This window comes from Lactuca virosa, chromosome 8 (assembly GCF_052849685.1).
Source record: "Lactuca virosa cultivar CGN04683 chromosome 8, Lactuca_virosa_CGN04683_v6, whole genome shotgun sequence".
In the NCBI taxonomy this organism is placed as follows: domain Eukaryota; kingdom Viridiplantae; phylum Streptophyta; class Magnoliopsida; order Asterales; family Asteraceae; genus Lactuca; species Lactuca virosa.
The window spans coordinates 84,402,808-84,411,506 of NC_136433.1; positions in this window are offsets into that span (position 1 = coordinate 84,402,808).

Genomic DNA, 8,699 nt, shown 5'->3' on the forward strand with positions numbered 1-8,699 from the left:
GCAACTTTGCGATTTGAAACTTTTGTTTTCTATAATTACCATTGCTAACTTGCAACACTTACCATAATGATTATGCTCCCACTAGCATAACAATTATCTCTTTAATAGCATAACACTTATGCTCCCACTAGCCTTGACATGTACCCAGAAATCAGTTGGACTTCTATAAATCAATACTTGTTGACTTTCTTACCAAAGTTCAGATTTCTGATACAAAATTCTTCGATAAGATTTTATCTAGGCTTCTCAAACTCATACACCTTTCCTTAGATAGCTCACATGTGTGTCTAAACAATTTTGGAACTTACAGCAATAAGTCTCAACTGTTTAGACCTTTTGCCATTTCTCATAATTTGAACTATGAAGAGGGATGCCATAATCATAATCGAATTTGAGAATGCAAATATCGCAATTGCTATCTCCTTAAAATCTACTTAGTGAAAGCGTTTCCTCACAATCATTTTCATGAATTGGAGAGAAACCTAATGACACTTAGATTTATGGTGTATGTGTTCCTATCCATTAGTGACAAATCCAAACTCACATGGCCTGAACTTGTTGAATCTTAATTTCTTACCACCTGGCAGCACAAAGGCCTACCATTGCTTCCAAGTTGTTATGTAAACAATTGAGCACTCATAGAACTCACATGCATTGTCAACTTCAACTTGAATGGGCACGGAAACAAGAATATGTCAACACGATAGGTTACAAACCTCAAGTCGTGCACTAGTGATTAACAATAGGTTTACTCTTGATTAGCTTGAAACTTTTCAAGATCTTTAAGACTCCCACTGACCTCTTGACATATAAGATTCTCTTTTTCAAGAAAAATTACTTGACAACAAATATTCAAGAGTTAGTGCGGTTTCTTATCAAGAAAAAACACTTCACACAATTGGTCTTAGTTGGTCTTTGTCTTATCCAAGACATCACAACTTACCAATTTCAAATATACAAGAGTAAGAAAAATTTTACTCTACATTTGATGAGTGTTATAAACCTTCTTAAGATTATGTCACTCAAGGCACAATCTTGGAGTAAGACTCTAAGACTTTATCTTGGAACGAAGTATGACTCATCTTCTTCAATTCACGATTCCTCTTCTTATTCATAGAAATGCACTAAGATATCCTTAGAGGATCAATTGTGATATGGTTTCATAATCATTAAGATGATCATAAAATACGATACTCAAGTACTCTCCTTTCTTTTCAGATTGGAGAAACTTTTATCTTTCTGCCTAATTGATTCTTCTTATTCGTTCTGCTATACATTGAAACTTTTTCAATGATTCATAATTACACTTAATCTTGTAAGTATAAACATATTTACTAACTTTAGTAAATCATGCGAATAGTCATATCGTTCTTTGTGGTGGACCTGACCAGTGCACAACCAAGTGTACCTGATCCCCTAGTCCTTCACTTGACTCACATATACATGTGAACAAGGAATTAGTCTTAATTTCCCAAAGACGAAGGTTCTCATTCATCACACAATACAAGTTGTATGATTCCAAGTTTCTATCCAACTGAAACTTGGGTGATGAGAATCTTTCCTTATTTGGTAAATCTTGACACTACTACAAACGAAAGAGTCAAATCCATTTTCAACATTGCTAAGAATTTAAACATACAAACATCAATTTTCACAAATGCCATTGCAAGGAAATGTAAAATAAGATAAATTTCAAAAAATTTTCTTTATTTATAAAAATGCGGAAAAACTTTTCCTTACAATGCAATTAGAAATGAAAACTATGTTACTACATATTTCTAAGCAATCTATCATAACTCTTAAGTAGCAGCTCAAAAACTCTGATCATTGAATCATGCGATCAAAATCCATCTCTTCGTGATCAGACTCAACATGATTTTCCTTTAAGCTTCCTTCCTTTCTTCGATCCTACAAAACATCAAAATGTAATTACATTACATCATGTATTAAGAATCTAGAAATAGGAACTTAATAGAGTTAGATGGTGGACTTACCTGAAGCAGAGTCATACACTCTGACTTTACCATCCTTATGATCCTTCAGGTAGATTCGGCAGCTTCGCAGCCAATTCCCATTCTCTTGGAAGTAGAAGCAAACAGATTCTTTTGGAATGGCACACGGGACAATCTATGACTTAGTCTTTCTCTTTACCATTAGGTTAAATGGCTTGACCATGGCCGATCCCTTTCTATTGGGAAGAGAAGACTTTTCTGGACTTCCAATGTTTCCATTGTCCATGGAAGTTTGGGAGGTAGATCTTCCAATCAAATTTGCTTGATCAGTGTGCCAAATCATTTCTGATTCAGCAGCAATTAGCAAATAGGTAAGATCAATAAGGGTCACGTCGCGGTCTGTCATATAGTAGTCTTTAACAAACTAACTATAAGACTCGGGAAGTGACTGAAGAACCAAGTCAACAGCCAACTTCCTCGTCACAACGACTCCTAACATTCCGAGCCTGTTAATGTGTGACTTCATCTCCAAGACATGTGCACACACAGACCTTCCATCTTGGTGTTTGCTAGCCAATAGGGCTTGAGTGACCTTGAACTTTTCAAGTCTTTGAACTTGTGGGTTAGGGAGAATTATTGGAGGATGTGGAGGAAGTGAAGCATGATTTCCATCTCCACGATCCAATCATGGGACATCATCTTCATGAGGAAAGATGTTTCCATAAGATTCGGGAAGACCATAGTTGTCAGAACTAGACATCTACAAGGGAGAAATTCAAGTTAAGTTGATTTAAGTCCTTAATATAACACCCAAATGACATATTAAGGCTAGGACCCAACAAAATAATTTACAATTCGGAAGAGAGATGCCGTAATCCAACACTAACCTCATCCTAGGCTACTCTCGGGTCAAGTACATAACAATTATAGTTATGTACTTAGACACCTAATCCAACACTAACCTCATCCTAGGCTTACCCTAGGATAACTCTCAGACCTACTCTCCGCCATCAGCTGCATAAGAAATCCCTGCTACCTTTACCTAACTAGATCGCGAATACCATTACATATCCCTAAGACCAGATAATTCTTCGAATGAGAGGTCCTACCCTACAACGGTTGGACTCAAACAAGAGCTGCAAAATAGGGCTAGACCTAACCTTCAGAAATTATTTAGTCCTCGCAATATGTAATTTAACGTATTCGTTTACTAGTTAATTAAAGATGACTAGGACTCCTAATATCACAAAGCACGCAACATTCGGGCATTGAGTAACCCAAACCAAACATATCCAAAGCAGGCCATCGTATCTATGACTAGTCAGTACTATCATGCAGTTCAATAAGAACATACAGCAGGCACATAGGGCATCTTCCTAGATCCTTAGCCCTAATCTAGCATACAGTTCTCATAATCATATAGTAGGCATATAAGGCATCCTTCCTAGATCCTTAGCCCTAATCTAGCATGCAGTTCTCATAATCATATCATATCATAACATAACATGTATCGGTATGTTGGGGAAAACATACTTGAGCTCGGCTGATTGCACGCACCACACCCTTTTGAAATTTTTCATACCAAGTCGTCAGTTTGAGTCCAAACACACCCGAGAGTGTGCCTGAATCCATCAAACCAAGGCTCTGATACTAACTTGTAACATCCCAAAATTTAAGACCAAAAATTTCATTTTTAATTAAGTTATTATAAAACCAACAATATAAAAACATTCATAATAACATCCCTTGTCAAAACCAAAGTGTCAATAATCAATACACGTTATCATAAAACAATATCAGAGTGTAATCCTAAAGATCTCATATGCGGAAAATAGTGTGATGCGGTGCAATCGAGCTGGCTCCTTTCCTTTGAAAACGAGGCACCTAAAACCAAAACTGAAAACCGTAAGCACGAAGCTTAGTGAGTTCCCCCATCATACCACATACCATACAACATACATACTGTCTAACATATCCGGGTACTGGACTACCCCTTCGGTCTTTCTCAACCGGTAACTGCCTAGCATATCAGGGTGTTGGTCTACCCCTTCGGTCCTATCGACCGGTACCTAGCCTAGCACATCAGGGTGATGGCCTACCCCTTCGGTCCTTTCGACCTCTACCTTGCCTAGCATATGAGGGTGATGGCCTACCCCTTCGGTCCTTTCGACCGGTACTGGGGACTATTTCACCCCCTACTTCTACCACATGGCATCCTAGTGCATAATCATATAAGTCATATACTGCCTAGCTTATCCGGGTGCTGGCATACCCTTTCGGCCCTATCGACCGGTACTAGGGTCTATCCTGCCCCTCATACGACTATCACATAACATCATAGCATACAAGCACATAAAGCATACAGATAGAGACATACCAGATAATTATCACAAAGACAATCATCTCTACTATAACTCTTACTAGTGGGCCGACATTGGTGCCTTAGACCGACTTCTACTGGAAGGTAACTCACCTCGCACTGCTGAAGTCCCGCGGACAAAAACCTAGATGCTGGATGACAGGTTCCCGAAATGTCAACACAAAATAACACCCAATTAATAATTGGGTTCCATCACATACCATAAGTCCATGCTTGGGGTAAAAGACTACTTTACCCCCATCTTAGCTTAATTCAAGCCCAAGGCCCAAAAGTCAAACTATGGCTCAAAGCCCAACATATGGCCCAATTTTCCAAATTGGGCCCAAACCGCTACATGGTCTTACCCTAAGGCCCAACCATTTCTTCCAGTCCAAACATTGGGCATTCCAATGGTCCAACCTTGCATGATCCTTAAGGCCCAATTATGTGCTTTCAATAGTTTGGGCCACATAATTAGGTTCAATCGGAGTAGATACATTTTGAACAGGGTCTGTGATAAGTACTCCAGGTCTTGGATCTATTCTTTTTCTTTTCTTCGAGAGTAGAACGTGAGCTGAATCTTCTTGATCACTCTCAGATGGAGGTTCAGTTGTAACCGGAATTGTTTGGGGAGGCTTCCTCGCAGTTCGCTGAAGTTCAGCAATAAGAGCATCCATCTGTTCAGAGGTAGGTGAATAAAATTGCACAGCTGAGTCACGATCTCCTTCAGTCACAACAGAAGGTGTGACAACCACATCCTCTTCAGGAATTGAGATACTTTGTAGAAAATCTTCAAACTCATTCTCTGTCATATCCTTTTCTTGATCCTCTTCTTCTTCATCGTCAGATATTTTAACCTCTTCAAATGCAAATTGAAATTTTGGTTTAGGTACCATGTGTTCCTCGGCAACCTCAGCATTAATGGAACTAGCAGCAGGAGTATCTTCAACTTCAGTAAACTTTCCAAACTTAACCAACTCCTTCAATCCTTGATAGGCGACTTTGGCAGCTTTTCTTGATTCCTTCATGAGTCCAAAGGTGTTGAGACCCAAAGCTTTCATGTCCAAAGTATCAGACGACCTCTCTGTTGGGTTTTGAGCATTCTAACACTCCTAAGGTGTACATGCAATCCTAATAACCTTGGATCTATGTTTTCTCTAAAATACATGCAAATAAGAATTTCCAAGGTTTTCATCCTAACTAGCATAGCATGCAAACTAGAATCATAATATACTAGAAGAATGACATACCTTTTGATAGTGATTGATTGCTTGGAGTTTGAGAGCCTAGCACCAATAGTGTGAATGCCTCAAGTGGAATCACAAATCACCACAAACCTTGGAACCTAGAGAGAATAATATATGTGCTCTAGAAATTAGGCCACCACTCTTGTTCACACACAACTAGTGCCATTTCAAGCATCATAAGCTCCTTTATATAGTGTGGAGGATTAGGGTTACATCCATGTAAACCCTAATACCCATGAATCTTCCTTTCCAAGGATCCATGGGTTAAAAGTTCCATGGACTATCCATGGATTCTCATGCATACCAAGCCCATTCCATATTTAATTAGTCACCTTTTTTTTCACCAAATTAATTCTAAATTAATTTATGACCAATACTAATTAAATAATATGATTTAATATTAATATATTATAACTTATAATATATTAATAAAGCATGAACATACTATTCTCAAAAGATTATCCAAACAAATTGTTCGGGTGAAGTGCAACCCAAATGGACCATGCTGGGTCGGGTCAAGTACATCTTAAATATTGTTATTGACTTAGAAACCTTATCCAACACTCTCAATTTGGGGGTATTTTTCATTCAGGATCATTTGAAGTAACTGGGATACATCAAGAACAAGTCCTTCTTCTTCCCCTGGAGGTTGATTTTCATTTCTTCAAAAACAAACTTTGAAAATTTGTAATCCTAGTTCATTGCTAAAGCGGCAATAGTTGATGTTGAAGTAAGGTAGCAACAGCTTCTTGATGGTGGGAGGATAGGTTCCTTCATAGCACATCTTCTCAAGGACTTCCTTCACTTGATCAACAAAGTACTCAATTGGAAATGCAGATGCATTACCAAATTCAAGAACTTCTCGGATAACATACTCAGAAACAATTACTTGAGTTCCCTTCACCATTGATTCAACAGTACCAGCTCCATCTGCTCTCTGCTTGTTGATTGAGGCATTTTTCCAGAACTCAGTAATCAGGTCTTTGTGGATGACTGAATTAGCACATAGGGCATGAGAAATCCTGCAGTTGTTCAGACCCACCATCATTGATTTGAATTCTTGATGAGCAACAGGTGGATCCATAAGATATCCAACAAAATTGTGAGAGTCCACAAATTTAATCTGCTCTGCCATTTATCTGCACCAAACTAGCCAAGTGAGAATTGATTCAAAATTAATTAAATTAAGTTTAAAATTCGATTTCGGTTGAAGTCAAAGAGTTAATCGATTTCGGTCAAAGTCAAAACTTCAGGCGTTTTCGATTAAAGTCAAAGTTTCCATCAATTTCGGTCAAAAGACTTTTGCCCAGACGTTTTCGGCCGAGAACCCGATTTCGGTCGGATTTGAATCGATTTCGGTCGAATCCAGGTTGGACCGAAAACCCTCGGAACCTGTTCTAATTCAGAATTTTGAAAACCTTCGAACAATCCACTCGAAACCTGCAAATCCATGGAAACATGTACACCAAAGACACTTTAAACATCATTGCCATGATTGAAAACCACATATATACCTGATTCACCGAAGAATTTGCAACACAAACACCGAAAATAGGAATATATATACCCTAAAAGATTTCGGCCCATATGGCCCACCCTAACGATTTCGGCACAAAATAACCCAATTTTTTTTAAAAAAAATTTCCTTCGATTTTACGTTTCAAAAACCAAAATGAGAACTAAAAATTAAACATACCAAATGTTTTAAAAAAAATTATTTTTATTTTTATTTTTATAATTTAATTTTTTTTAATATTATTTATATTTTTTAATTAATTTTTTAATTATTATTTATTATTTTTTATTTCTCCCCCTAAATGTGTGCATAACAATGAAAATATGTACAAATTTAAATAAAAATAAAAATGTAAACCAGAACAAAAACTTTTGGGATCAAACGTTATAGAGCAAATTAATGAGGTTTATCAGCACACACCTTCATGAAAAACTCTGGTCAATCATTGATATTGTGATCCACTTAAGCACAAAAAACTTTTACAGGACAGATTATGAGTGATAATATATAGCTACCATTTTCCTAGATAGACCATTTTGTCTGATGACGACCAGGGATATTATTGTCCACTTAAATTTAGTCAGTAATATCTACCAGTCAGCCTTTTAGTTATGAATGTAGTTAATGTTAGTACACTAGAACATGTTTCCCACTTCATGGCATACCCCACTAATCAAGGAAATTTCCTCCGAATCCTTTACTTCAGGTGAGTGGATAATCATTGTGGAATGCATATGTTGTGCCCCAGGTCGGATCTACCGATCACGCAGAGGGGACAACATATGACTAACATAGAGAGTAGAATATTTGATATTTGTAGGAGTCAATATACGGGCTTAGGAGCAGCGGGCGTCATCTGATTGCTTATGTTGTGTCCCAGGTCGGATCTTCCGATCACGCAAAGGGGACAACATATGGCTGACTAAGAAAGAAAGAATAACGATTTTAAACAGACCCAATTTATCAGAACCCCTCAGTCACCCCCTATCAATACAAAAATTAAGGACACTAGCCCATACGCAATTAAGTGTTGAGCGACAGGTCTAGATGATAGTTAGCTTCAATTTATGTCAGAGGCTTCGTTGTCTATTTTACTGTTAAACCTATCCAAGCGTCGTATTGTCAGTCCAAATGAAGTTTTCTAAGTTCAAATGAGTCCACATTGTCTAGTCCATTAATTTTAGTCCTTTATGCCTACCAACACATTGAACACATATTTTATACAATTCAGCTTCAATGCTTTACACGTATTTCATTTGCCCTTTATCACTAACTCATATCACTTCCCAAAAGATTGTCACAAAAATTCCTTTTCTAAAAATAAAACAAAATAGAAGAAAATAAGAAATACTAAATAAAATTAAAGAGAAATTCCAGTCTTCGAAACGTAATATCTTAAGAAATCCCACAAGCACGAGCTTGGTTTTAAGAAAAAAAAGGCTTTTGGAAAGTTGAAGATTAACTTATTGTCACAGAGAAGAGAAGAGTCAGAAAATTCAAACCGTAATTCAACAATTGAAGAAATCCTCATTTGTTATCTTTCCTTTTCCTTTCCCGCAAAACCATTAGTGTTTTGAATGTCGTGCAGTTGTGATATGTCTCCTGTCATGTGCCTGGAACAGCCA